We start from the raw sequence: 27,416 nt of genomic DNA on the forward strand, positions 1-27,416 counted from the left end.
AATGGTTGTAAATCGAAACCGTTGTAAATTGAAACCCAGTTTACAATGTAAGTCAATGGGAAGTAAGGGAGATAGGTTCCAGGCCCCTCTCAAAATTGTCATAAGTAACACCTAATACATTATTTTTAAAGCTTTGAAATGAAGACTTTAAATGCTAAACATCATTATAAACATAATACAATAATCACACAGCACAGAATATATAATTAAACTAAGTTAAATGAACAAAAACATTTGCTAAACAGCATTATAAACCTAATAAAATAATCACACAACACAGACTTTACTTGCATTTTTCTGCAAACAGTTCTTTCTATGCATTCCAATCTGGACTGATTTATAAACAGGAAGATTTTGTTCCTTTGAAATTTGCTCGATAGCGCAGGTCTGGTTAAACTGATTATTTCCGCTTGCTTGGCTTTGCTGCAACACAAGCGGACAGTTCCACCTACTGTCTATTTTAATAAATGCACTGCTTCTCAGTGCTTTTCAATAGCAGTCACATGACTGGAAAAAAAGGTTGTTATTCTGAAACGGTGTAAATTGAACCATTGTAAAATGAGGGCCACCTGTATTGTTATCTGTCCAATTACAATGAAGTGTAAAATTTTTATTTAACAGTATTTGCTTCTTATTTTGTGTGTGTGTACAATATTGTATGTGTATATATAAAGGCTGCTCTAGAGTGAAGGCTTAGGGAAAAATAAAATATGAGGCTTCTTTTATGTTTTATTTTTATTACTTAAGTTATTAACCCCTTCATGGTGGAACAATAGTGTAAACACTATTAGTAAAAATGTTTATTTTTATTACTTATTAACCCCTTCATAATGGAACAATAGTGTAAACACTATTAGTAAAAATGAAATCACGAGATTGCATCAGGCCAGTCTTAAATTAAGTTGTCTACCCTAGGAATGTGAAAACCTCGTCACTTCCGGTGACGTGTAAACAGCTGCTGGAGGTTTGTAGTGCTCACTGCTCATGCGCTAGAGGTCCAACCTCCTACAAACAGCAGTTTAAGGCAGAATAGGTGACAACTTATTTTGGAACACCAGCGTTCTGTCAGGTTTCTTTATCGTTTACATTTGTTGTTTGACAACTGTTTTCATATTGGCGACACTGACAGGAAGTCTTTAACTTGTTATAACCGTTATGAAGAAGGTTATACAATGTACCAGCAACAAGTATGTGATGGACAGTGGATGTGAATGGTTATAAATTGAATTGTTGCTGTAGTTTGTAGTGTGCAAGTTCCCTCACTGTTTATGAGGGAACTTGCACACTACAAACTACAGCAACAATTCAATTTCTAACCATTCACATCCACGGTAATCACATACTTGTTGCTGGAACCTTCTTCATAACGGTTATAACAAGTTAAAGACTTCCTGTCAGTGTCGCCAATATCAAAACAATTGTCAAACAACAAATGTAAACGATAAACAAACCTGACAGAAACCACTGGGCACACCGGTGTTCTAAAATAAGTTGTCACCTATTCTAACTTAAACTAGATATGTGCATGATCGAAAAATTCGCTTTGGTTCGGATCGATTCAGAGGTTTTCGAATTTCGTTTCAGATCGATTCGAATTCGGAAAACTTCGAATGAATTCGTTTCGGATTCATTCGGATTCGAAAAAATTCGGCTGGATTCGGTTCGGTTCGGAAATTCGGAATTTCGGTATGTGTGCTGTGTATTAGACTAGTATTATGTACTGTATATTAGGTGTAACCCATAGCAGAGTGATATAACCTAATATACTGTACAATACTAGTGTAATCCATGTCCATCCGAATTTACCGAATAAATCTGAACTAATTCGGATTTATTCGGTAAATTCGGCAGTATTTTAATTTGGAAATTCGGTTCGATCCGAATCTCCGAAATTGCCGAATTTTCAGAATTTCCAAACCGAACCGAATTGCACATGTCTAACTTAAACAGCTGTTTGTAGGAGGTTGGGCCTCTAGCGCATGAGCAGTGAGTTCCACAAACCTCCAGCAACTGATTAAAGTCACCGGAAGTGACACGGTAGTCACATTACTACGCGGTAGACAACTTACTTTAGAACACCGGGATTTGATCATGAGGGACTGCCTACACTGCTAGGTACGCGCCCCCAGGCTGATCCTTGCCTTTGTCAAAGGGGGAAGCTGCAGGACGCTGTATATGGTAGGACGTCCTAACGATGTTAAAGCCCAGTGCTGTTAGGACAGCATAGGACGTCCTAACTGTGTGAAGGGGTAAACATATTCAAACACTGCATACCTGGTTGTGTACAAAACCTTTAACCCTCTTTTTTTTATTTACATGATAGTTAAGGTTTTGGAGTTGCATTGCACCAAATTTCTTAATAATAACGATGAAAGAAAGAGAAAGGAAAAAATGAGAGAGAGAAAAGAGAGATTGTGAAGAGAGATAGAGGGGCAGAATGAGAGAAAACTGATAAAGATAGAGGGGAGAGTTAGAGAGGGGAGTTTAAAGGGAGAGAGTGAAGGAGAGCTAAGAGAGGGAAACTGGAGCAAATACATAAAGTGCACTGGCTAGAGAAAGGAAGCAGGAAGAGAGAAAGAAGACAGAGTGGATAGAGGGAAAGTGGGAGATACAGAAGAGATATAGCAGTTAAAAGAAGGGAGTGGAGAGTGAAAGAGGGGGAAAGAGGAAAGTGAGACAAAACAAAGTTGAGCTGAGAGGAAATACTGGAGAGAGGGCAGCAAGAAAAAGAAGGAAGAAAAGAAGAGGGGGAGGGAAAAGGAAAATAAGGGGGGGAGGTTAGAGGGACTGAAGAGAGAGGAGGTGGAGAGATGAAAAAGAGAGAAGCAAGTGAAGAGAAGGGAGGAAGTGAGAGAATAAAGTAAAAAAAGTGAAAGAATGGGAGAGACAGAGAGAGAGAAGGGGTATAAAGAGGAAAGATAAGAATAAAAGAGATAAAAGAATGGAGTAAGAGAAAAATTAAAGAGAGAAGAAGGCTCAGGAGAGTAGGCGATAGCCAGACCAAACCTTAGAAACTGATAATGTTTCCTGTGAATTGGAACATGAAGGTAAGCATCCCTTAAAGAGACATAAAACAGGTTGAGATCTGTGCATATCCTAAAAGTGATAACTCATTAAAAATAGTTTGCATAAAAAAATGTTTAAAAATTGCTGGCAAGTATATTAAAATAATTTTCAAAAATAATCAAAATGAATTACATAGCTAAGCTGCCTGGAGCAGCCAACTCCACCCCTTATCAGTGTTTAGACACAGGCATTGTATTTCAACTGAGTTCACAACTTCTAGGTATGCTCCAGCAGATAATCCCTATACACTTTTGCATTCTACCAAAACAACAATAGATAAAGATACAGCCATAGAAGGAAATGTGTGGGGGGGAGTTAGAGCTTTACAATTCAGAAACTAAAAAGAAAGGGTAATGGCGGGGCACTGCAGTATAAATTTGCAGGTAAAGTAATTAAATGGACATGAAACACAATTTTTTTTTCATGATTCAGATAGAGAATACAATTTTAAACAACTTTATAATTTACTTCTATTATCTAATTTGTTTCATTCTCTTAATATCATTTGTTGAAGGAGTAGCAATGCTCTACTGGTTTCTAACTGAACACATGGGTGAGCCAATGACAATCGTTATATATCTGCAGTCACCAATCAGCAACTAGAACCTAGGTCCTTTGCTGCTCCTGAGCTTACGTAGATAAACCTTTCAGCAAAGGATAACAAGAGAAGGAAGCAAATTAAATAATAGAAGTACATTGGAAAGTTGATTAAAATTATATTCTCTAACTGAATCATGAAATAATTTTTTTGGGCTTCATGTCCCTTTAAAGTATATATTATTTTGTCTCTATCCCAACTTGTTTTATGTCCCTTTAACTCTATTGTGGACATAAACAGACCTTGCTGAGTAAAAGGCAGAATAGTCCAAATAGTTCTCATTTTGAAAGTAGGAACTCTGAAAAACTTGTTGAGAGCTTTTAAATCTAAAACTGGTCTGAAAGTCCCTTCCTTCTTTGGCACAATGAAAAGATTAGAATAAAACCCAATCCTCTGTTTCAAGAGAGGAACATGAACAATCACTCCCTCCCATAGATTCTAGATCTGAAACTGACTGAAAAAAGACCTGAGCCTTTATCAAATTCTTTGGAACATTGGACAGAATAAATCGTCCTCTTGTCTGAAACTTATATGGTAACCCTGAGAGACTATATTTAGAACTTAAGGATACTGCACATACTGAAACCAAGCATGCTGAAAAAGGTGAAAACTGCCTCCTACCAGAGCCTCTGGATAAGGGGCTGCACCTTCATGCAGACTTGGAGGAAGGAGTAGATTTTTTGGACTGCTTGTTCCAATTTGAGATAGGCTTCCAGGCAGAGCTACAGGAACTTTGTTTCTGAGAGGAGGAATCAAATTTCTGATCCCTGTTCTGACAAAAGGAACAAAAATAATTAGAAAGTATTGATCTACCTTTGGACTTCTTGTCCTGGGGAGGAAAAGCTCCCTTACCTAACAGTAGAAATAATAGAATCTAATCGAGAACCAAACAACATACTTCCCTGAAAAGAAAGATATAAAAGCCTGGATTTAGAAACCATATGTCAGGGTGCCAGGAATCAGACTAAGACGAGAAGTGCAAAAATAATCACACCTTTATTAATAGCAAAAAAATAATAAAAAGTCCACAAGTCAAATAACAAGCCAGGAGTCAAAACCAGAGCTGGTAGTCAGACGAGCCGAGTCAGGAGCCAAAGCGAATAGTCAGACGAGCTGAGTCAGGAGCCAAAGCGAGTAGTCAGATGAGCCAGAATCAGGAAAAAGGAGAACAGCAGAGTCAGGAACAAGCCAGGGATGAGGAACCAGGAGGGACGTCAGACAACCAGGTAATACACAGGAACTGGAACTCACAAACAGGTCTGAGACAACACAAGGGCAAAGCATACTGAACCGAGGCCCTTTAAATAATAAGTGATGACATCACAATTCTGAGACTGCAACCTGTCTCACATGGATGATGTATACCAGTCTGGCCATAAAAGGGCGTGCAGGAAATGAGCAGCATCACACACTATGCACTAGAGTCAGCAAGAGAGGTGAGTAAAATGGCTGCCAGCAGCACATGGCAAACAAAGCAGGGAAAAAACCCTGACAGTACCCTCCCCTCAACGACCCCTCCCCCGCGGGAGGACAAAAGGCTTATTGGGGAAACGGGCATGGAAGGCACGGAGGAGGGCGGGAGCATGAACAACAGAGGAGGGAACCCATGAACGCTCCTCCGGACCGTAGCCACTCCAGTGAACCAAATAATGTACGCGGCCCCTGGAAATACGAGAGTCAATAATGCTGCTGACCTCATATTCTTCATGGTTGTCAACAAAGATAGGACGGGGACGAGGCAACACAGAGGTAAATCGATTACAAACCAATGGTTTCAAGAGAGAGACATGAAAAACATTGGATATGCGCATTGCAGGAGGAAGGTCAAGAGCGTAGGCCACAGGATTGACCCATCGGAGTATTAGAAAAGGACCAACATAATGGGGAGCCAGTTTATTGGAAGGCACACAAAGGTTCAAGTTGTAGGAGGACAGCCAAACCCTCTCACCAACCTGGTAGGAAGGTGCAGGCAAACGCCTACGATCAGCCTGGAACTTTTGGCGCTGCATAGAATGATGAAGGCAATCCTGAATCTGCACCCACGTGGAACGGAGTTGCCGGAGATGCTCCGCCAAAGCCGGAATACCCTGAGACATGAATGAATCGGGCAACAAGGATGGTTGAAACCCATAATTCGCCATGAACGGGGATAACTTGGAGGAAGCATTAATAGCACTATTACGAGCAAACTCTGTCCAAGGTAACAGTTCAGACCAATTATTGTGGTGATCTGAGACATAGCAACGGAGGAACTGTTCCAGAGCTTGATTAGACCGTTCCGCAGCCCCATTGAATTGAGGGTGATATGCAGAGGAGAAGGAAAGCTGGATCCCCATTTGAGCACAAAAGGAACGCCAAAATCTGGAGACAAATTGGCTACCCCAGTCTGACACTATCTCCTTGGGTAACCCATGTAAACGTAAGACCTCCCGGGCAAAAATTGAAGCAAGCTCCTGAGCGGTAGACAGCTTCTTCAAGGGAATGCAATGTGACATTTTAAAAAAACGGTCAACCACCATAAGGATAACAGTATTGCCATTGGAAACAGGGAGCTCGACAATGAAGTCCATGGAAAGATGTGTCCAAGGACGCTCACCATTAGCAATAGGTTGAACAAGACCCACAGGAAGACGTTGAGGAGTTTTATTCTGTGCACAAACTGAGCAGGAGGCAACATACGCATGAAACATCAGAATGAATACCTGGCCACCAGAATTGTCGTGTGACAGATCAAATCATTTGGTTCTTGCCTGGGTGACCTGCGGCTTTAGGATAGTGGTAAGTGTGCAAAAGTTTAATTCGAAGATTCTCAGGAACAAAAAACTTACCACTAGGTTTCTCAGGTGGTGCATTGGTTTGTGCAGCCAGGATCTCCTCCCCCAAGGGAGAAGTCAAATTAGTACATATGGTAGCCAAAATATGGTCAGGAGGTATAACTGGAGTAGTTACAGACTCCTCCTTGGACAGAGGCGAAAATTGTCGAGAAAGGGCATCAGCCCTAACATTCTTACTACCAGGCAGGTAGGAGACCACAAAATTAAACCGAGACAAAAATAGCACCCATCTGGCCTGTCGGGGCGACAAATGTTTTGCTTCAGATAGATAAGTTAAATTCTTGTGGTCAATAAGAATGAGCACTGGTACGCTAGTACCCTCGAGAAGATGCCTCCATTCCTTGAGTGCCAAAATTATGGCCAGTAATTCCCTGACACCAATTTCTTTTCTTTTTTTAAATTTCCTTTTTATTAATTTTCGCATGCACAAACATCTTAGACACAATACTTATGACATTTTATAGTGGATTAATCATTCCGATTATATATACAAAGCAAACATAATACCTAAGTGTAACATTTATAACCAAAAATTGAAACCTAACCATATCCTTCTTGGGATCATATACTAATTATATATACCATAAATACACAAAAACAGAACCATTACCGATCTTAAGCAACATTTTAACTCAAGGTATGATATATCAATTAGTAGCTTAAGAGAAAAAAAATCATAAAAAAAAAAATTAAAAGAATAGGAAAGGAGAGAAAAAGAAAAGTGTGTCGCACGTAGATCGTATGCTAAGAATAACATTCCCCCGAATAGGGAGATAGCAAAGCCTTCCCAATAACCTATCTTATTGTCTATGTTGAAGTGCATTCCAGCCTCAATAGATGTATCATACTAACCACACTCATACCAACCACTCATACGCACTCATACCGCGCACCACTCATACTAGCACACTCATAATGACCAAAGACATAACATGGAGACAAAAAAAAAAAAAAAGGGAAAGAGCCCCTTTCCCTATTCCTGTTCCTCCTCTCTCCCCCCTACCATCCTCATAGCATTATCAGCGCCACCTGACCATCCTCTAGGAAAGCGGCCTGCAAGAATATTTTGAAGAACAAAAATAGAATTACTCATCAGATTAACCAATTGAATTTGAGTGTTATTCGGGAGGGATTTAATTACTCCCTCCCATTTATAGAAAAAAAACTGTACCTGCTCACTATTTAGATTTTGTATATTATACTGTTCCATTGTTATTTGCATAATGACTGCTTTCTTAAATTCTGTAAATTTTGGCGCATGTGCCGCTTTCCAATTTTTCAATATAATATTACGGGCTAATATCAGTAGTGTGTTGATGAGTTTGTAATCCTTAAATCCTGCCACATATCTATCTAAGAACACAATGTGAGGGCCTATGTTCATTCTGGAGTCTACTACCCGCTTAATCCAATATCTTATCTTATTCCAAAATTGTCTGATCTTAGGGCAAAGCCACAAGCAATGCAGTATATCTGCACTCTCTTTACTACATCTTGTGATATATACATTATATAGTATTTTTAAATGTGATTCACGCCATGATGTGGGAACCCAAGTATCATTAATTATTTTGAGGCTTTCCTGTATATCTGCAATATCTATCTCCGGGAAGTATCTTAACCATATCAACTGTATATATTTAATTTGTCTAATTTTAATATTAGTATTCAAAATATTATAGAAGGTTGATATTGAGAATCTTCCTGCTTGGTATATTTTAATCCCGACTGCTAGTGTACCCGTACTCCAATTAAATTTAAATTCTTTTTGGATATGAGTTAGATAGTGTCGGATCTGTAGATAAGCGAAAAAATAATTATTCTGTATTCCATACTTACAACTAATAGCGTTGGACGAGTCAGGTATATCGGATGCTAACAACAGCTGTTTAACATATTTTAAGCCTCTCTCCCGCCAACCCTGGAAAACTTGAGTATCATACCCAGGTTGAAATTCCGGATTCCCCTGAATTGTTAGAAATTCTGTCGCATATGGATTGACCTGTATTTCAACGCAGTATTTTTGCCATGTCCTGATAATATTCTTGAACGTTATTAAATTGTCAACATTGCAGGGCAATTTCCTAATTGGACAATGTCATATAGCATTCAGGTCAAATGGAGCGATAATACTGGATTCACACTGATATAAAGTGACATATTCTTTTTCGGTAATCCAGTCAATAGCATATTTAAGTAATGCGACCCAATTATAGTATTTGATATTGGGAAATGATAGCCCTGGTGCCAAGTTGACATTCATTAACCTGATTAACGCAATCCGTGGTTTCCCCCCTTTCCATATAAACTTAGAACACATTTGATTAAATTTCGAAATATCGCTATTTTTAAGCAATACAGGAATATTCTGTAGCAAATACAATAATTTGGGAAATAATATTGTCTTAATTAGCATGATACGTGATATAAGTGAGATCGGGAGGTTAGTCCAATTATCTAGATGTTTCTGGATTTCCTTCAGACAGATTGGAAAATTCAGATCATACCATTCTGATGGGTTATTACTTAGAACTATACCCAGGTAATTTATATAATTAGTTTCTTTAAAGGGATGCTTCACATTACCTTTTACTGGTTTCATTATCCATAGTAACTCGGATTTACTCGAATTAATTTTATACCCTGATACTGAACCAAAAAGATGCATAATTTTTAAACGTTTCGGTAGACTGACTTCCAAATTATTTAGAAAAACCAGCAGATCATCTGCATATAATGAGAGAATGAACTTATGTCCCTGAATAGAAATACTATCTAATTGATCTCGTAACATAATAGCCAGTGGTTCAAGTGAAATATTAAATAAGAGGGGGGATAGGGGACAGCCTTGCCTTGTGCCTCTATGAAGAGAGAAAAAATCTGTAGCTGCGTTATTTATAATAATAGAGGAAACTGGGTTACTATAAATTAACTGAATAAAATTACTGAAATGACCATTGAACCCAAATTTTTTTATTGTCATGAACAAGTGACTCCAACTTATATAATCAAATGCTTTCTCTGCATCTAATGTTAATATAGCAGCATCCAACATTTTCCCGGTCTCTCCTGATAACTTATTCCAGAGATAGTCTAGAACAAGCATAGTCTTGTGAATACTCTTTACTGGGTTTCTCCCCTGCATAAAACCTACTTGGTTCTCATGTATAATACCCTTAAGCACAGGTTGCAATCGACTAGCTATAATAGATGTTAATAGCTTATAGTCTGCGTTTAGTAATGATATAGGTCTATAAGACTCTACCTTCTCTGGATTCTTATTTTTCTTCAAAATAAGCGAAACATTGGATGCTGTAAAATATCTAGAACATCTTGATTGTGAACTATAGTAGTTGGAGTCACTTCCTCCTGCAGAATTCTATAAAACTCTATAGGGAGACAGAGCTGGGAAGGGAGCTCACTTCTTTCGAGAAGCTCTGTGTCAGTGAGGGAGTATTGAGACACTTGATTTCTTTGCTATATAGAATGTTACTGCTCCGCGAGAACAATACACTTCCAACCTATGTAAAGAGTTGGATTGCGGACTTGGGCTCCGAGGTAGACTTCGGGGCCTGATCAGCAGCCTTTAGACTCACAAAGAGATCGTCGGTGTCCTCGAACATACAGGAAACACATATAAAATTCCTCAGCAGATGGTACATGACACCCATTAGACTGCATAGAATATTCCCCACACTGAGCCCCACGTGTTGGAGGGGCTGCGGGGAGCAAGGATCGCTTTTACACATCTGGTGGTACTGCCCTAAATTGAGGTCTTTTTGGTCAGGGGTACTTGATAAAATCAATGAGTTATTAAATCTTACTATCCCTAACTCACCGGAAATTCTATTATTCCTGACAATACCAAAAATGCAGAGTCAAGCGCACCTAGCACTACTGTTAATTCTAATCACGAGCGCCAAGAAGTTGATCCCTAAACGGTGGAAAACACAGGACCCACCTACAGTAGTGGAATGGCAATCCCAGGTAGAAAATGTTCTTCTCCTTGAGAGATATCACTATCTAAAAACACATAGACTGGATACCTATGAGCTGATAAGAGCGATCTGGCTCGGCACAACCTAGACTAAACACCCCTTTTTTTTTTTTCCCCCTCACAGAACAACCCTTCTTCCCCTTTCCACTATCTTCTACACCCTTTCCTCTCTTAACTACTACTCTATTCTCTTTCCCTTATTCCTTATGAAGCACTCCTGGATCGGGATGTATTACTGCTATCTGTAATGCTTACAAAATTATTGAAAATTACAAATATTTTGATTTCTCGCTCTTGACGTGGGTCATTTGAGCGGGATTGCAATCACTTAGAAGTGTATAACATTTTTATGTACCTGTTACTGTATTGCTGTTTTAATATTCTTGACGAGAAGTATTATGTGAATACTTTCAGCAAGACCCTGTATATCTTTTTCACTTCAATAAAGCTTTTTGAAAAAAAAAAAAAAAAAACTCTATAGGGAGACAATCTGGACCAGAGGCTTTATTAAGTCTGGCTTGTTTAATAGCCGTACTTATTTCTTGTAATGTAATTGGTAAATTTAGCTCTTGTGCTTCCTCTATCGAGATTCTAGGGAGCTTTAACTTAGACCAAAATATATCTCTATCTGCATGATTTGGGGGTTCTGCCTTATAAATTCACTGAAAATAATTATAAAAAACTTTCTTTATTTCCCCTGTCTGCGTAAATCTGTTCCCATTCTGTCTAATAGCTGTAATCCGATTGCTGTCTTTCGGTTTGGCAATTCTAGCAAAATATTTTGCAGCCCTGCCAGTAAACCCTCTATATAGAGCCTTTTGTTTTAACCCCTCCTGCATAGTCTTCTGTTTTAAGAAAATATCCCACTGGGTTTTGGCGTCAATGTATTTCTTCCAATTTCCATTGGATCTGGAGGCAATATATGCATTATAACAGTTTCTCACTGTATTTGAAAGTTGTAACTCTATCTGCTTTGGGGGTTTTTTAAGTCTGCATAAGTAAGCCTTAATATGCCCTCTAAGTACAGCCTTTGCGGCTTCCCAGTAAATTTCTGTTTTCTCCATATAGCTCTCATTAAAGCTATGATATTCTGCCCATTTGATCTTTAAAAAATTCTGAAATTTGCTATTAGATACTAAATATTTAGGAAAGAATAAGGTATTATTACCTCCCTTTTTAAAAGCATTGTGGCCAAACTCCAGTGAGATAATAGCATGATCTGACAGGACAATATATTTAATGTCAGTCTTACATTCAAGCCCCATCAATACCTCAGCTATTAAAAATATGTCTATTCTGGATAAACTTGATGACACACATGTATATGCCTTAGTGTCTGGGTGCTGAATCCTCCAGATATCTCTGACCCCAAGTTCACCAAATAATCTTTGAAATATCCGGGTCTTCCTATCCCTCCTATATAGATCCTTCTTCCCAGCTCTATCCAAATTGGGGAGAGGTGTTAGGTTAAGATCTCCCACTATTATTAGGTTCTGTCCCATAAACTCCAACAACTTATTTGTGAGTCCATTCCAAAATTGGTTATCTACTATATTGGGCCCATATACATTACAAATTATAAATAGGATCGTATTAATTCTAATTTTGAAAATTTGAAATCTACCTCCGGGGTCCTGCTCTATCCCAATTATCTCGTAAACTAGTTGTTTGTTGACCAAGATTGCTAGTCCTTTCTTCCTACCTTCCCCGACTAATGCAATAACTTCTCCCACCCATTTCGTTTTTAATTTAATAATTTCAGGATCTTTTAGATGGATTTCCTGAAGCATTATTAAGTCAGGTTTATACAGCCCTAATTGTTTAATAATGGCTTTCCTCTTAATTGGCGAGGTTATCCCGCCCACATTCCATGAAAGAAAATTTAAAGCATTCATGTCCACCTTCATTCTAATGACTGTAGTATTAAACCGTACGACCAAAATACCTTACATAGAGAGGGGGAAGAGAGGGAAGAGAAAAAAAAAAGCACATACACACATCCATCCACTGCACACAAACAAAGATTCAGTCTCTTCAAAACCATATTTACATCGGTCAAATCCTGACTACCTATTTTTATGAGCCTTTATTCATTGTATACCCTGCTCATTGCAAAAGACCTGCGCCTCTTTACCAGTATTCAGCACTTTTTGTGTCCCATCTATTGTTAATACTAGCTTGGCCGGGTATATCATCTTAACATTATAATTTGCGTTTAACAGCTTGGAGCAAAACGGGGATATCTCTTTCCGCCTTGCTGCTGTCTCACTGGAAAAATCTTGAAAAATTAAAATTTTATGCTGATCTATCGTGAGTGGATATACTTTCCTATACTGCCTAAGAAAAATCACTTTATCTTGGAAATTTAAAAACTTTAATACTATAGGCCTAGTGGAAGTATGGTCTTTTCTCGTATGGCGAACTGCACCCGTTCTATGTATCCTCTCTATGAGCACAGGAGCATCAGTATTGATTCCGAGGCTCTGGGGGAGAGTGACCGTGACAAAATGCATCAGGTCTTGATAATTGCTATCTTCTGGAAGGCCGATAATTCTAAGGTTGTTGCGCCTAGATCGGTCTTCCAGGTCCTCAACCCTGGCCTGTAGCTTATCAATTCTCTTGTTATATTCAGCATTAATAGGTTCAGCTGAGTTTAGTTTGTCCTCAATCTCTGAAATTCTGATCTCTACCTCTGATAATCTTGCAGAGAATTGTCTTACTTCAGCCGTGAGGCTATGTATATCGTTCTTGATCTCTGATTTCATACTGTCCAACTGTGGTGTAATTGTCTTGGTAATCTGTGCTACAAGTTCCTGCATATCAATATGCACCTCATTCTGTGTTTGTGATGTATCTAGTGTCTGATCAGTACGTTTAGCCATTTTTTTGTCTCTCTGTTTGATAGGCATATTAGGGGAAGAATTCCGAGTTGAGAGTATAAACTTATCCATATACATAAGAGTTCAGAGAGCCCACTACCAGGCCACTAGTGATAATTGTGTCACACTGATTATCGTGTGTATTGAATTCGTGTGTTACAAATAAGTGTTCGATTATGCCTACGCGAGGCGTGTTAAATCTATATCATATTCCCAAAGTCATGGGAATAAAGAGAAAAAGAGAAAAAGTGATAAAAAAAAAAAAAAGAAAAAAGAAAAGACACGTGCCTGTGCTTGTGATTACTGCTCCCGTAGGAGCTCAAATTGTGCCCAAAAAAAGAAAAGGAAAAACAAGGTGGCCTATATAGAAGATTACTGAGCTCTATATGCTTGGAACCTCACAAGATTTTTAACAGTTCTGGTACAGACTTATATATGCCCCTTCATTTGTAATTATGCATATTTCAGAGCCATTAATAATTAAATGAGAATTGTTATTACCTTTAAACAAGTCTAGATAGCTTGCAAGATTCAAGTATTCAATATTTGTGCCTTAGGATGACTATTCCCAATCTATACCAAATACCTGTTCCTCTTAATTGCACTGATGATTTTGCCGACTGCTACTATCTTATTGTGTATGTTGAACTTAAAGTGAGAAAAAAAGAAAATTTCCATACATCTTGTATCACAAATGGCAATTCTAAGCAAAAAGAGGTTAGAGGCAAGATCTTAACATCTAGACACAATTCTGCTTAAATTATATGTCTACCTGGACATCAGATTCTGATACACCTATACTCTTATATATATCTCATAGTATCATTTCCAAAAAGAAAAGAAAAAAAGAAAAAAGGACCTCATTTATCTGATTGAGAAGATGACAGTAAGCATTACCATATCCCTCTTAGTTAAAATTACATGTATATGTAAGATCTTAATCCTATGTCTATGCAGTTATCCTCCTATAGTTGTATATAGTTGTATATCGGTATACATTATTTATCTGATTGAGAGGAGAAATAACAGAGATTATCAGACATCATCATATACCAATGTAAATAGACTGTTTACCTCACAGTACTCAGATTTTAAACTAAATATCTAACGCCTAGATTTAGAATTCTGCGGTAGCCGTCAAAAGCAGCGTTAAGGGGTCCTAACGCTGCTTTTGGCCGCCCGCTGGTATTTAGAGTCAGCCAGGAAAGGGTCTAACGCTCACTTTCCAGCCGCGACTTTTCCATACTGCAGATCCCCTTACGCCAATTGCGTATCCTATCTTTTCAATGGGATCTTCCTAACGCCGGCATTTAGAGTCTTGGCTGAAGTGAGCAGTAGACCCTCTACCGACAAGATTCCAGCCACAGAAAAAAAGTCAGTAGTTAAGAGCTTTATGGGCTAACGCCGGTTTATAAAGCTCTTAACTACTGTGCTCTAAAGTACACTAACACCCATAAACTACCTATGTACCCCTAAACCGAGGTCCCCCCACATCGCCGCCACTATAATAAAAATTTTTAACCCCTAATCTGCCGACCGCACACCGCCGCCACCTACATTATCCCTATGAACCCCTAATCTGCTGCCCCTAACATCGCCGACACCTACATAATATTTATTAACCCCGAATCTGCCCCCCCCAACGTCGTCGCTACCTTAACTACACTTATTAACCCCTAATCTGCCGACCGGACCTCGCCGCTACGCTAATAAATGTATTAACCCCTAAAGCTAAGTCTAACCCTAACACCCCCCTAAGTTAAATATAATTTTAATCTAACGAAATAAATTAAATATTATTAACTAAAGTCTTCCTATTTAAAGCTAAATACTTACCTGTAAAATAAACCCTAATATAGCTACAATATAACGAATAATTATATTGTAGCTATTTTAGGATTTATATTTATTTTACAGGCAACTTTGTATTTATTTAAACTAGGTACAATAGCTATTAAATAGTTATTTACTATTTAATAGCTACCTAGTTAAAATAATTACAAAATTACCTGTAAAATAAATCCTAACCTAAGTTACAATTAAACTTAACACTACACTATCAATAAATAAATTAAATCAATTAACTACAATTACCTACAAATAAATAAACTAAACTAAATTACAAAAAAAACCAAAACACTAAATTACAAAAAATAAAAAAAGATTACAAGAATTTTAAGCTAATTACACGTACTCTAAGCCCCCTAATAAAATAACAAAGCCCCCCAAAATAAAAAATTTCCCTACCCTAATCTAAATTAAAAAAGTTAACAGCTCTGTTACCTTACCAGCCCTTAAAAGGGCTTTTTGCGGGGCATGCCCCAAAGAAATCAGCTCTTTTGCCTGTAAAAAAAACACAATACCACCCCCCAACATTACAACCCACCACCCACATACCCCTACTCTAACCCAAACCCCCCTTAAATAAACTAGAAAGAGATCAACACACAGCAGTCTGAATTGTTAAAGTTGGAGACAGAGTTAAAGGCAAGTCTAAAGACTGACAAATTAATTAAATTGTTGGAAACAACAAATAAGGCTTTGAACGAACTTCATTCTGTGCTGGAAGCACGTAAACATACCAAGTTCCTACACGACGAGGAGGATTATTCACTGGGGACAGTGTACCGCTGGAGATCCGAACACACCGGAAATTACGTCAGAGGAGCTTCCGGTTACCGCAGACGGAGATACAACAGACGCCGGTATGGCAAACATCTAATACAAGCCAAGATCTGGGGTCCTCGACGGGGGACTCGGAGACAGACACAAGGTCAGACGTGGGGGCAGGAGACACAGGCACGGCACCATGCAGGAGCAACCCGGAACAGACAGGGAGCAAGGGTGAATAATTTGTTTTAAATTTATCACAGGTACAGATTACAGAGACTGAATCGTCACTGTTACAACGTGGACTTTCTTTTTGCCCTTTCTCCAAATGTGATTTTTTTGAAATAGAGAAAGATCTGTTTAAGTTTTTTAGATCGCTCAAGTTGAAATCTATGTTTTCCAATGATTGCTATATTGATAAACCTGTGAATTATGAAGTTGAGTCGAGTAAGTTACATCTTAAGAATCTGGGTCTTAAACTTAAGAGTAAGTACATGCCATCAAATTATGACCATAGAATCGATATTTTTTCTAAATTGGTATTAGATGATATTAAAAATTTAAAGAACAAAGTACAAAAAAAGAAAAAAAACTAATAAATATGTTGATACTTATGGCCATAATGGGTGTCTTCTAGACAATGAGTCTATAAAAGCATTAAAAACATTACAGACAAACAAAAATGTAATTTTAAAATCTGCGGACAAGGGCGGAGCAACAGTTCTCCTTGACAAAGAATATTATGTGAAAGAAATCAAGTCTCAATTATTAGACGGCGAGGTTTACCAACGCTTACCATAAAATCCCATCTTTAATATTGGAAAGGAGATTAAAAATAAGGTATTAAATGCATTCAAGAATGGTATTATTGGTAAAAAGGAAATTATGTTTCTTTCCTGTGAACATGCACAAACACCTGTATTGTAAACCTAACCTAAGGTTCATAAAAACCTGCAGGCCCCTCCGGGACGCCCCATTGTCTCTAGTATGAATTCTGTATGCTCTAATATCTCAATTTATCTAGATCATATTTTAAGACCCTTTGTAGAACTATCTAGCTCTTTTATAAAGGATACCAGCAATTTTTTGGTTAAATTAAGTGATTTAGACATTGCCACTGATAAAAGCATTCTATACATTAGATGTATCTAGCCTATACACCTCCATAACACATACATCTGGCATGGGAGCAGTGAAAAAGGTTTTGCAACAGTTTAGTACATTTAATAGTTGTCAAATTTACTTTGTTTTAGATCTTCTTGAAATTGTACTTAGATGTAATTACTTCTTATTCCAAAATGAATTTTTTTTTTTTTTTTTTAAATATTTTTTATTGGTGAAGTACATAATTTCATACATGGAAAAGATATGCATACAATACATCTTTACGTTATGGTCATATGTATACCCTTTGAAAAATCATCTGTTACTAACAAGCTTTTCTGAAAATAAAAATAAATATAACAGGGTATCTCATTTTGTCTTCTCGTACTTCACATTTTATTTTAAAGGAAAACATAAACAAATAATAACGGATAGGAGAAAGGGAAGAAGAAAAAAAAAAAAAAACATACCACACCCCTGGGCCCCCCTCGCTTTCCTAATGGTCACGATCTTATTTTAAACCTCTATCCACTGTTGGGGGAGAATCTCTCCCCCAACCAGTGACAAAAATGATGTAGACTTTGTTAGAGGGGCGATTAATTGCTTTTGTAATGCCATCGGCCACTTTTGGATTAACTTTAACCACTTGGCGAAGTATCTTTTCAGATGTTTATCTGATAATAGTTTTTTATCATATAATTCTATCCTCATTTGCAATCTAATTGCACTTACGAATTCGGCCATACCAGGGGGCTTTGCTAACTTCCATTTTTTAAACACTAACATACGCGCCGCTAAAATAGCTACATTAATCAACTGTTGGTCCCCAGGACATGTGTGATCAGTGCTCAAAAAGAATATCTTTCTGGGCGTAAGTTGGCAGTTATGCTGCAAATGTTTGTTCAGCCAGAAATTAATCTTCCCCCAAAATTGTTTAATTATAGGGCATGACCATAAACAGTGCAGCATATCTGCCTTATCCGCACGACATTTGAAGCACCCATATCTTCATTCATTGTGCACCCACTTATTCATTCTGTCTGGGGTTAAATAAAAGTTATTTAATAGCTTCATGTGAGCTTCCCTCCAGCCAATTTTGGTTGTGGTTGCCTCACATATACTTATACTTTGCTTTATATCTGATTCCTGTATATTAGTGAAATATCTTTGGAAAGTTTCTTTGATTCTAAGAAGGTGCTTATCCCCTAGTTTAGAATATAAGGCCTCATACCAGAAAGTAACTGATCTAATACCAGCTTTATATAGTTTGAGTCCTGTCTCTATCTCTTGTAGGTTCCAATCTTGTGTACCCGAACACATTAATGATGTCATGAAACTCCTAGCCTGAAGATAAGCAAAGAAATTATTTGAGGGGAGATTATATTTGTCTGATATCAGACTATATAATTGTATTATATTGCTATCTGTTCTGAGGAGCTGCGTAAAGTATGTTATACCTTTGATATGCCATTCCTTGAAAACCGCATTATAAATACCTGGAGAAAACGCTGGGGTCCCAATAATGGGTAGATATCGGGATTTCTTAAAGTCTGCTCCCATTATCCTGCAATATTTCTGCCATGCTAATCTAATATTTGAAAATGTAATTAATTGTTTAATGTTAGAGGGTAGTTTGGCGTGTACATGGTGTAGAACTGATTTTAAGCTAAAAGGTGCAACCAAATCAGACTCAATATCAAAGTATGTGACATACTGTGCTTCCGTCAACCAATCTACTCCATATTTAACCAACGTGGCCCAATTGTAATATCTTAGGTTTCGTAATGCCATGCCACCGTATTTCTTAGGTATAGACAATTTCTCACTTGACAGGCGTGATTTCTTTTTACCCCAAATAAATACTGTGCATGCTCGATTATATAGGACAATATCTCTTTTAAGAATAAACAGTGGTAGGTTTTGCAGTAAAAATAGGATCCGAGGGAAAAAAATAGTCTTAATCAGCATAATTTTCCCTGAGAGGGAAAGATAGAGTATATTCCATTTTTGAAATTCAGCCTCTAAGTCAGCAAACACCCTAGTATAGTTGAGTCCGTACCAGTCCCGTGGATCTCTTCCCATACATATCCCAAGATAGTTTATATTGTTCACCTCCCTAAATGGGTGAAGATTATAACTATACTTTTTATTAAGTCATAAAATCTCAGATTTCTGGGCATTTATCTTGTATCCCGTAAACTTACTAAAATGCATCATTATCTCCATACTTTTTGGGATATTTATGGTAGAGTCTTTGATAAAAAGCATGATATCATCTGCATATAATGATATAACTATGTTCTGCTTGCCCATCTTAATACCCTCTATTTCTTTCCTAAGAAGTACTGCCCGGTTCCAAGATGAATTTTACATTCAAAAACAGGGTACGGCCATGGGGTCCAATGTCGCCCCAACATGCGCAAATATATTTATGAACATCTTTGAAGAGAAATTTGTTTTTGAGAACGATCTCTTTATTCTATGTGGCGCCACCTGGTGGCGCTACATAGATGATATATTTGGTGTGTGGTTGGGCGACATTGGATCCCTATGGGAATTTGTTAATCAGCTGAACAGCGCAACTATGCATATCAAGTTTTCATTGAAATATAGTGAGGAAAGCATTGAGTTTTTAGACACCAGGGTTTATAAATTAGGTAATAGCTTTGGAACAGATCTTTACACAAAATCCACAGATAAAAATAGCCTCCTTCACTTTAATAGTTTTCACCCAGAATCACTTAAGAGGTCATTGCCTCGTAGTCAACTCCTTAGAGTAATGAGAATTGTATCAGATGATACTCTGGTTAGACAGAGACTGAACCAGATGGGTGACAAATTTAAAGTGAGGGGTTATCCTATAGGGCTAATTGACAAGGAAATTGAAGAGGTAGCAACATTGCCATGCAATAGTTTAGTTAGTTTTTGTCACAAAATTCAATGCATTGAGTAATGATATAAACTCTATTCTTAGGAAACATTGGCACATTCTGAGTAAATGTAACCCCTTAGTTACTGAATTTCAGTCAGGTTTTATGCCTGCCTATTAGAGAAGTAAAAATCTCAGGGATAGATTAATCAAGGCTGATATAGGCCCTTTGAAAATCAAGGGACAGAAATATATTTCAGAAAAAAATATGGGGTGCTATCCATGTTTAGGCTGTGCGAGTTGTAATAGCATGGTAAAAGGTAAATATTTCTACCATCCCCACACTGACAAGAAATATAGCATTAGGGGTTTATTTACATGTAATACTACTTATGCCATATATATGATCAAATGCCCATGTGGGCGGAGCTATATCAGGGAGACCACTAGGATGGTCCGGGAGAGAATATGTGAACATAGGTCTGATATTAGGAATAGTAAACTAAAAAATGAAGTAGCAGAACATTTTATTCAGGCAGGTCACAGCATATGCCAACTTAGGTTTCAAGTTATTGATCACATTAGCATACCAAGGAGGGGAGGAGACAGAGAGCTGTTTTAAAAACAGAAAGGTATTTTGGATTAATAAATTGGAAACTTTGTTTCCTATTGGAATGTATAAAGAATATGACATTTCTGTTTTTCTTTGCATTTTCTTAAAAGACATGTAACAATGATATTTTGTATCTGATATTCTGTACTGTTGCTATTTGCAACTATGTATAAGCAATTTTATGTATATGTATTTTTATGTGCTTGTCACTAGATGGTGCATCCTCTTTCAGTCAGGTTACACTGCAATAGTATTTGTGTTTTCACAGTTAAAAAGTTAATTGGTAGGTGTGGTTTTTTAATCCCGATCCCCTATATTAAGGTGTGTTACCTGCATTTATGTATTGACATGACTAAGGACTAGAGGTCCGAAACGTTGTCTTTTTCTCTTTGAATATCCCAATAAAGATGGAAGTTTTTGCATAAATGGTGAGTGCTGATGTTTCCTTTGAAGGGACTAAAACTCTGTCAGGGTTCTTGAACTCCTCCTAATAGGCTGGAATATATCCCATGTTATGAAGCTATGGACTCTCATCAGCTAAGAGGGAAATATGGGTTTTCCTTATATTCAGGGCCGGATTTCCCATTAGGCACAGTAGGCATGTGCCTACAGGCGCCTTGCAGTGAGGGGCGCCTGCCTGTCAATAATAAAAAAAAAAAAAAAAAAAAAAAAAAATTTTTTTTTTTTTTTTTTTTTTTTTTTTATGAGGGCATTTATTTTAGTAAGAATTGTGCTGCCAGGTGCCTACAAAGTCGAGTGTTTCATTGGGAATATGTTACAGCAGTTGAGGGAGCCATGAAGGAGAGAGGGGCAAAGATTAAAACTAAACCCCTCCCATTGAATTTCTAAATTCTAATTTTAAACACATTTGTTGACCCCTGGATTACATATAATCTACAACATTCCATGTTTTCCTTTGAGAGCAACATCATATGATATTTATATTTCAGAACAAAATAAATGTAACATCTGTGTGTGTTTGTACCAAAAATATCAGAGTTTACAAGATTTTTTTCCCTACATTTTATATTTTCTTCCACTGGCTGCACAGGTTGTTGATGGTGATGAGCTTGCATGCTGCTAGTTTTAATATTGCTATTGTTTACACAAAACTGTGTTTGACTCCAACAAAATGTTAAGCACATAGTCAAAGTCATCTCCAGAAAAGCAATACACTAATGGCTTGTCAATAAACATGTCCTATGAGCCCATCTGGGTCTGCACAGATGTGTATTGCTGTCTCAGAACTGACATTGACTATGTGTTTAACTCTTTTGCAAGAGGCTAACACACTTCTCTGCAAGCACTAGTGCAATAATAAAATGCCCAGCAAACTGTCACATTTGATGTCCCTTTAAATAGGGTTTTCTTTAGAATATTTTGCATTAAAAGTTTAACATGATTTGTTTTTGTTATACATAATAGAAATTGTATGGCCATTTGAGTCAAGTGAATATTGATTTTTGGTGTAGCTTCCATTACAACAAATATTGCAATTGGTGTGTGTATTTGTGTATCTCCATAAAAGGGAAAATGTAATTTTACATCTAATATTTATTTTTAGTTGTCCTAAATAATAATAAAAAAAAGTCCTCATTTTTTCCACTTTTTTCTAGGAGGGGTGGGGGGGGTGGGGGGGGGCGCTTCAGGTTTTTGTGCCTACAGGCACCTGAGATGTAAATCCGGCCCTGCTTATATTTTTCACGTTACAGACACTACTACACTTTACTCTAGACATAGTGGCTCATAGTGGAGATTCTTTCAGTTCTCTAGTCAAGTACAGCTTGTAAATTATTCCCACACTGATGTTGTCCTCTTTTTTGGCGTGGCTGCCGAGGGGACATTGTCCACTGTTCTAACTGATGGTCTGGGTTTATCTCTAAAAAAGGAGTGGAACATTGTTCACCTTCATATGATGTGACTATATCAGAATTAGGTTTGGGACCCTCAGAGCTGTCAATTCTTAATGGTCAAAATCTGTTGTGAGTTTCGATAGAATTGTCAGAATGTGATAGAAACCAAACACTGCGTTCTATTATCACTTACCAAAAGTGCACAAAAATGCCCCAAATCCTCCGGGACGCCCGATAATAGCTGGGATTGGTAGCCTTACAGATAATCTTTCAGCCAACATAGACTATTTTTTACAAAAACATGTAGTAGCATTACCTTCATTTATCAGAGACTCTTCTGATTTGTTGAACAAACTGAAAAACGTAGACTTCACAAAAACCACAGATGATCTATGGTGCATAACAAGTTATGTAATCTCACTCTATTCAAATATTCCCCATGATAAAGGTGTTCTAGCTATTCAGTCTTACTTAGAAACAGACATATACCCTCCAGACAACAGAACTATATAGTTGAACTAATTGAGTTTATTTTAAACCATAATTATTTAAAATATCAGGGGCGCTTTTATGTACAGGTCAAAGGGACAGCCATGGGCATCAGATTTGTACATGGGGCATTTTGAGGATGATTATATATACAAATCCTCGGCGGGGGCAAGTCTGGTGTACTATGGCCGCTATATAGATGACTTTATCTTTTTGTTCAAGGGCTCCTTATCTGAACCCTTCTTATTTGCAGATTCTCTAAATGCTAATGATTTTGGTTTGGAGATTACAAGTAATATCAATTTCACTGACATAGAATTGTTGTATCTAGTACTGTCTTTTTCTGATTGGGCAGTATCACATCTAAGACTTTTTTTTAAAGATTTGATTGTAATAGCTTTTTAGATTTTAGTAGCAACCACTATCTGAGTTGGAAGAGAAATGTTCCCTATGGACAATTTAGACGCATAAGGAGGAATTGTTGTACCCTGTAAAGCTATAAGACCCAGTCCATCCTCCTAAAAGATAGATTTCTTGAAAAAGGATACCCTCTAGATCTGATCCAAAAAGGTTACTTAAGAGCACTAAACGAATATAGAAATAAGTACTTTACTAAATCTACAATTAAAGGGACAGTTCACCCAAAAACTTTCTCCCCTTTAAATTATTCCCAATGATCCTTTTTACCTGCTAGAGTGTATTAAATTGGTTGCAAGTAGCTCCTTTACTCATATTTCAGCATTTGAAATAGCTGATTTAGCTTGTGGTTTCCTAACCTATACTGAAAGTTTTGATACTGGCTTATATGCTATTGACAAAGCCTAAGTTAACACAGCCAGCAGAAGAGATTACACCCTCAGTGGGGGGCATAATAGTTAAGTAATAAAATTATAATTTTCCATTGTTCTCTCTAAGTATTGAGCTTTGGTGTTCCAGACAAATATAAGATAAGGAAGCAAGTCTGTGTACATAAAAGTGATAACATAATGAGACATGGCATTACCTGAAGCTCAACCCATTGTAATAGGCTGTGGTTTCAAAGCACAAAACCAGCTACTTCAGATACACAAATATACCCGAAAATGCAATTTCTCAAATATTTTATACCCTGCAGTTGGTATAACAAGTCATTTAAAATACATTTATGGAAAAACAATTTTACAGTTTACTGTCCCTTTAAGAACAAAAAAGGGGAGGATTTGGGTAGGGATTCATCTAGAAATCCGAAAACACCTCTGTTTGTCACTGGGTTTAATAGCTACCACCGTGAAATCAAAAAAATAATTTGCAAACATTGGTCTATACTTTGTGATGACCATAATCTTAAAAACCATATTATTTCCAAACCAAGCGTGGTGTTTAGGAGAGCCCTGGCTATTAAAAGTAGAAGTGTTTTATCTAAACATATATTTGAATATTGCAAGAATAAGCATATGAAAAATGATATCCTATATCTACAGGAGATATACAAGATATAACAGATTATTTATTTATGTACGGCTAGATTTAGAGTTTTGTCGGTAAGGACCCGCGTAGCTAACGCCGGCTTTTTTCTGGCCGCACCATAAAAATAACTCTGGTATTGAGAGTCCACATAAAGGCTGCGTTAGGCTCCAAAAAAGGAGCGTAGAGCATTTTTAACGCAACTTCAACTCTCGATACCAGAGTTGCTTACGGACGCGGCCAGCCTCAAAAACGTGCTCGTGCACGATTCCCCCATAGGAAACAATGGGGCTGTTTGAGCTGAAAAAAACCCTAACACCTGCAAAAAAGCCGCGTTTAGCTCTTAACGCAGCCCCATTGTTTGCTATGCGGAAACACTTCCTACGTCTGCACCTAACACTCTAACATGTACCCCGAGTCTAAACACCCCTAACCTTACACTTATTAACCCCTATTCTGCCGCCCCCGCTATCGCTGACCCCTGCATATATTTTTTTAACCCCTAATCTGCCACTCCGTAAACCGCCGCTACTTACATTATCCCTATGTACCCCTTATCTGCTGCCCCTAACACCACCGACCACTATATTATATTTATTAACCCCTAATCTGCTCCCCACAACGTCGCCTCCACCTGCCTACACTTATTAACCCCTAAACTGCCGACCCGACCTGAGCGCTACTATAATAAAGTTATTAACCCCTAATCCGCCTCACTAACCCTATAATAAATAGTATTAACCCCTAATCTGCCCTCCCTAACATCGCCGACACCTAACTTCAATTATTAACCCCTAATCTGCCGACCGGAGCTCACCGCTATTCTAATAAATGTATTAACCCCTAAAGCTAAGTCTAACCCTAACACTAACACCCCCCTAAATTAAATATAATTTTAATCTAACGAAATTAATTAACTCTTATTAAATAAATTATTCCTATTTAAAGCTAAATACTTACCTGTAAAATAAATCCTAATATAGCTACAATATAAATTATAATTACATTGTAGCTATTTTAGGATTAATATTTATTTTACAGGTAACTTTGTATTTATTTTAACCAGGTACAATAGCTATTAAATAGTTAAGAACTATTTAATAGTTACCTAGTTAAAATAATTACATTACCTGTAAAATAAATCCTAACCTAAGTTACAATTAAACCTAACACTATACTATCATTAAATTAATTAAATAAAATACCTACAATTACCTACAATTAAACCTAACACTACACTATCAATAAATTAATTAAATACAATATCTACAAATAACTACAATGAAATAAACTAACTAAAGTACAAAAAATAAAAAAGAACTAAGTTACAAAAAATAAAAAAATATCTACAAACATAAGAAAAATATTACAACAATTTTAAACTAATTACACCTACTCTAAGCCCCCTAATAAAATAACAAAGACCCCCAAAATAAAAAATGCCCTACCCTATTCTAAATTAATAAAGTTCAAAGCTCTTTTACCTTACCAGCCCTGAACAGGCCCCTTTGCGGGGCATGCCCCAAGAAGTTCAGCTCTTTTGCCTGTAAAAAAAAAAACATACAATACCCCCCCCCCCTCCAAAGTCTTCATCCTATCCGGGAAGAAGAGGCGATCCAGACCGGCAACCATCTTGATCCAAGCGGCATCTTCTATCTTCTTCCGATGACGACCGGCTCCATCCTGAAGACTTCCACCGCGGACCCATCTTCTTCCGGCGACGTCCAACTGAAGAATGACGGTTCCTTTAAGGGACGTCATCCAAGATGGCGTCCCTCGAATTCCGATTGGCTGATAGGATTCTATCAGCCAATCGGAATTAAGGTAGGAATATTCTGATTGGCTAATGGAATCAGCCAATCAGAATCAAGTTCAATCCGATTGGCTGATCCAATCAGCCAATCAGATTGAGCTCGCATTCTATTGGCTGATCGGAACAGCCAATAGAATGCGAGCTCAATCTGATTGGCTGATTGAATCAGCCAATCGGATTGAACTTGATTCTGATTGGCTGATTCCATCAGCCAATCAGAATATTCCTACCTTAATTCCGATTGGCTGATAGAATCCTATCAGCCAATCGAAATTCGAGGGACGCCATCTTGGATGACGTCCCTTAAAGGAACCGTCATTCTTCAGTTGGACGTCGCCGGAAGAAGATGGGTCCGCGGTGGAGGTCTTCAGGATGGAGCCGGTCGTCATCGGATGAAGATAGAAGATGCCGCTTGGATCAAGATGGTTGCCGGTCCGGATCGCCTCTTCTTCCCGGATAGGATGAAGACTTTGGAGCCTCTTCTGGACCTCTTCAGCCACCGGATGATGGATCGCCAGCTCCCGCTTGGGTTGGATGAAGATTTTGGAGCCAGGACGGATCGGTGATACCTGGTGAGGTGAAGACAAGGTAGGATGATCTTCAGGGGCTTAGTGTTAGGTTTATTTAAGGGGGGTTTGGGTTAGATTAGGGGTATGTGGGTGGTGGGTTGTAATGTTGGGGGGGGGGGTATTGTATGTTTTTTTTACAGGCAAAAGAGCTGAACTTCTTGGGGCATGCCCCGCAAAGGGCCCTGTTCAGGGCTGGTAAGGTAAAAGAGCTTTGAACTTTATTAATTTAGAATAGGGTAGGGCATTTTTTATTTTGGGGGTCTTTGTTATTTTATTAGGGGGCTTAGAGTAGGTGTAATTAGTTTAAAATTGTTGTAATATTTTTCTTATGTTTGTAAATATTTTTTTATTTTTTGTAACTTAGTTCTTTTTTATTTTTTGTACTTTAGTTAGTTTATTTCATTGTAGTTATTTGTAGATATTGTATTTAATTAATGTATTGATAGTGTAGTGTTAGGTTTAATTGTAGGTAATTATAGGTATTTTATTTAATTAATTTAATGATAGTATAGTGTTAGGTTTAATTGTAACTTAGGTTAGGATTTATTTTACAGGTAATTTTGTAATTATTTTAACTAGGTAGCTATTAAATAGTTCTTAACTATTTAATAGCTATTGTACATGGTTAAAATAATAACAAAGTTGCCTGTAAAATAAATATTAATCCTAAAATAGCTAC

The sequence above is a fragment of the Bombina bombina genome, chromosome 1 (genome assembly GCF_027579735.1).
Source record: "Bombina bombina isolate aBomBom1 chromosome 1, aBomBom1.pri, whole genome shotgun sequence".
NCBI lineage: Eukaryota > Metazoa > Chordata > Amphibia > Anura > Bombinatoridae > Bombina > Bombina bombina.